This window comes from Olea europaea, chromosome 12 (genome assembly GCF_002742605.1).
Source record: "Olea europaea var. sylvestris chromosome 12, O_europaea_v1, whole genome shotgun sequence".
Classification (NCBI taxonomy): domain Eukaryota; kingdom Viridiplantae; phylum Streptophyta; class Magnoliopsida; order Lamiales; family Oleaceae; genus Olea; species Olea europaea.
The window spans coordinates 18389551-18394812 of NC_036248.1; positions in this window are offsets into that span (position 1 = coordinate 18389551).

The window sequence follows — 5262 nt, forward strand, 5'->3', positions numbered from 1 at the left end:
CTAAAAAAAAAAAAAAAAAAAGAACTTTGAAACAATTTTTCTCAATTATTTTCAATGGAATCCTCGTCTGCAATCACTGAGGAGATTTAATTATGTACATTGTATTATTCGCTTGGGTTTTTTCATTAGGGTTTCAAAAGGAGACAAGTGGTGGGGATAAGGTGTTTCTTCTTTGTGTTGTATTGTTACTAGAAGTGCTTCTCGCAAACATATATGTAAAAAAAAAAAAAAAAAACTATACTTATATTCATTTGAATTGTATTATTTAGTGCAACAATTTTTCACCCTCTAAAAAATCAAATTTTTTACTGTTATTTTACTATTGAAACTGTCATTTTTGACTTCTTTTCTCACGAGTAGAATCCAATTTTCTCTCCAATGGTCAAAAAATCAATTCTCATAATCATTATCAAACAACTCTACTTTAACTTTATTTGTTTTACAACATCAGTTAAGTCCCCGTTTGGCCTCATTAATTTTCATTTCATTTTTCTCTCTCCTATTTTTAACTATACAATCTTCCATAAAATAATATTACATGTCAATCGAAAACTTTTTTTTTTCAACCACACATTTTTCAGAAAAATACTATTCCACCCATCAATCGAAAACTTTTTTTTTCAACCACACATTTTTCAAAAAAATACTATTCCACCCATTTTCATTTATACAAAATGGAGGCCGGGGCGGGGGGGATCAAATACAGTATCTATTTGTTATGTTTGGGCTTATCAAGAGTTTTCTACATTATTATATTGTCACAGTAAGCCCCTGTTTGGAGGGCATTTTTTGGAAGAAGAAAATGAATTTTTGGACCATTTGTTGGTCACCTGGGCCCCACATGAGAGTGTAATGGTCAATTGTTGTGGCTGCCAATAGGTGGTAACGGTAGGAAAATGATTTTTTTGGCCCAAAAAATGCCCTCCAAACAGGATCTAAGTATCTTCTCAAACTTATAATTAATAAAAAGTAATATATTCAAATATGTCTAAAAAACTGCACAAATACAATTTGATGAAATTCATATATATAATATAAATAATTGGTTAAATTTTTTCACAACATATGAAAAACTTTACCACATGCTTGAAGCTCCTTTATTGTTATTCAACAATCCCTAAACTGAAACGACCTTGAGATATGCACTAATGGAGCTCTGGAACACTGTTTTTGGAGGTACTTAACCCACGTCGTACCCAAGAAAGAAGATGATAAATGCAAGAAAAAGGGCTAAAAGAGATACAAGTAGAATCAACGTGATTTTTCCATGAAAAGCGAATTCTCGACCATTTACTTGCGAAAAAGGAGGAGGTGATATTGGAGAGTAAGTCATTATTATTCACTCTACATAGGAATCCGTTTTCTAAAAATGGGCTTCCTACTATGGTGGATCTCTGCAACATGAAAGAGAAGAGTGGAGGAGTAGATATTGCAAACCTAAATTTGTATAAGCTTAAACAAGATGTTGATGTTTGTGCAATTTAGGGCCATATATTATTTACTTGTCAATGAGACATTTATAGAAGTGGTCACGAATAGGGACACTTGACTACAAAAGAATATGCATAGGCACGTTAAAAATGACTGATGTTGATAATTCTCCAAAAAATAGCTTCCATCCACTTTGAGAGCTTATTGGATGGACAAAAGCCCAAGGAGGAGATTTTGCAATTAAGTAAAAAGAAGGTAGATTGCCTACTTAACAGTAATCCACCCCCAACCCCACTCCCAACACATTTTTTTTTTGGACAATTATATCCATCTGTCGTATATCGTGTTTTACCATGTGTCCTTTTGTTGGGTATATTCAATTGGGGCTTTTGAAAACTTGGATGGACCTTTTTTTTAAGCGATAATTTATGTAGATTTTACATAGATTTGTATGGAATTAGTGAAAATCTTGTAGACTATTATTTTAAAACTTTTATAGATTTTTGTAGAATTTAAAAGATTTTTGAATACTTTCATTTGAAAATAAAATTCACATAAATCTAGTGCAATAGTGCAAAATTCTCACATATGGAATTGTGATTCCTACAATTCCTACAATTCCTCTTTCTTTCCACCCTCTCCTCCCCAAAAAAAAGGAAAAAAAAAAGGTTAATATTAAACATTATTAATATAATATTTAATAAATAAAAATCAATAATTTTTAATTTTAATTATAAATTAGTTTATATAAAATTTTATAATTTAATTAAAAATAGATATTCTTCACAAAAAAAAAAAAAAAGGAATGAGAAAAGAAAAAAAAGGTTATGAGAATCCAATATAATTTTTTCATAGAAAATAGAGACAAACAATAAGAAAGAAAGAAAGAAAGAAAAATAGAAAAATAAATATAATCAATAGAAAAAAATAAATTTAATCATAACTCTAATGTTCATAGAAGACAAATAAAAGAGAAATACTGAAAAGAAAATACATATTAATTTCTTTCTTTCCTTTTTTTATTGAAAGTATCCCAAAATCTTGTGATTAATGAGACAAATTTTAAAATCTTATCTTAGTACTTGTTGTTTAAAAGTTGATAAAAGGTCTCTAAAAGTCATTAAAATTAGAATATATATCCCAAAACTTATAGAAAATTTTAAAAAGTTTTAACTGAATACACCGTAACTTTTGGATACTTTTTAAAAGTCTATAAAATTTTCAAATGAATACATCAATATTTTTAAAGAGTCTGAAAAAGTGTACAATGAATACCCTCAAATTTGTTAAATTCTAGAAAGTTATTAAAAATTTCAATTGAATACACCCTCTAAATGGATGGTTTTTATCGGGATGGGACTGTACGCGCAAAAGGTTGGGGACATGAGGTGGTCCAAATAGGAAGTTGCGGACATGGGGCAGCATAGATTGAATAAAAATTCCTATTGTGTAATTAACATGAAATAAGCCATCACAACCATGCTAATATTCTGCTCTAACAAGAGTGTACGGGCAGAGATGATATTAAAGATAAGGGATATAAGTATTGTTATTTTGAGTAATCGAAACTAATAATCGGACTTCATAAATTTAAGATTAATAAAGGGGAAAAAAATTAAAATTAGACCAGTCGCATTCTTCTGCTTCGTTTCTATTGGGATAATTTGAGTTCTTGTCTTATTCAATAGAAAATAGTTAAAATTATAAAAGTTGCAATAAAATAGATTAATAATTAAGTTACAGACATGATTCTTCATTTCATGAATATAAATACATTTTGAGAAAAATGAATATTGAAACAGTGATTTTTTGAAAAATGGCTGTGAAAAATTTTTCAAAAAAGTTTTGAATTTATGTGTAATATTATTTTATTGAAAAATGTGTGATTGAATTTTTTTTTTTTCTACAATGGAGCCCCAACAGCAAACAAGGAATTACTTATATGAGAAAAATCCAAATGTAAGTGAAAGTATGACCTGTTTCAAAACAAGAAACAATGTTTATTATTTCAAAAATTAGATATTAATTAAATTTTATTTACTAAATAATCAATTAAAAATATATTTTATTAATTAAATATACTATGGTCACAATTACATGTTTATAGGCGGCAACTTATTTATTGATCACATATTATCAAATTAATTGTTTACAAATTACTTTTTGATTATAAATAAAAAATTTATAAGTCACAACTTATATCATGGTAAAAATCATAAATTTTTAGACACAACATATTTCATGATCACAAATTATCAAATTAATTAGTCATAATTACATATTTTTCTAGGTCGCGTATTATTTGTTCATCACAAATTAACAATTTATTGATCACAATACCCAAATAATTGGTTACAAATCTTCTTCCCACACACCACCATCGACATCACTTCCATCCCAGTCGTATTATCGTCCCATAGGCAACAACTAAAAGCCACTCCACCTCAAAACCATCGTCAACACCACGACAGCCTACAATGGCAACAGAACTACCACCGCTTGCACAACCATCGACATCACCGCCTACAAACAACCATCAACAAACCACCGATAGAAACCACCCACCCACAGATTAGAAAACCACCAACAAACTAACAAAGCCACGCTACGATGGAGAAGAGATTGTTGCTGAAGAAAATTACCTTGCGGCTCTAAGCACAATGATTAGTGTACAACATCACAATCACTTGCATAATTATCGCCATCACTACCTATAAACAACCACCAACAAACTACCTACAGAAAATTACCCACCCAAAAAGATCAAAAATCACCCACATATCAGATAACCACCAACATGCATCAAGGAGTTGATGCTCTCAGCAGGCAGCAAGGCGACAGTACGCACAGCGATGCTGCACATTGTTGTGCGTAGTGGTGGAGCTAAGTTGCCAGAAAGCGAATGGCGATGGAGAAGAGATTGTTGCCGAAGAAGAGATCGTGACTTGGATAATAAAGTAAGAGAAAAGAGAATAAAGTGAGAGAAGAGGGGGGAAATAATCTTATAATTGGGCAGGTAATTAGCACGTTCTTATCTATCACTATTCTTGTGGAAACTATCCTTACCTTTATTTTTATTTTTTGTTATTTTATATATATATATATATATGTCACTCAATTTCTTTAACACAACTGACAATTCACTTGTGTTACAATTTGATCACAAATAACATTTTCGTCACAAGATTTTGTTGGGAATGAGAACTTTGCAACACACTTAAACTTACGAAACTGGATTGAATGCAACCAACAATTATTCAACTACAGCTCTGGCTATTATATAGCCTCAGACTCTAACAAACTGAACTGAAAACATGCTCACGTATCGGCTACACGCAGCCACGTGTTTTAACAGAAAGTAAAGACAATATCAAAGCATAACCTAATCCTAAGGACTGGGTCTTTATTCAACTGACTAACAAACCTTAAAGACTTGGACAACGCTCTTCAATCTCTCCCTTAAGCTAAATTCAGTGAAACAATTTAGCTTACTTCACTAACTTCACACATTCCCAGCATGCTCCGAAGTTTAAGAAATGTATCAGACTTCAGGGGTTTAGTCATTATGTCAGCTACTTGTTCAGTACTTCCACAATGAACCAAAACAATTGAACCTTCCTTTGTGAGATCTCTAAGGAAATGGTACCTCACACGTATGTGTTTGCTACGTCCATGTAACACTGGGTTCTTTGAAAGTTTGATGGTGGACGTGTTGTCACATTTGATGCAAGTTCAGTCCTCATTTTCATGCCCGAGCTCCTTCAGTATCCTCTTCATCCAGATTGCTTGGCACGCACAATTTGCTGCTGCGACAAACTCTGCCTCAGTTGT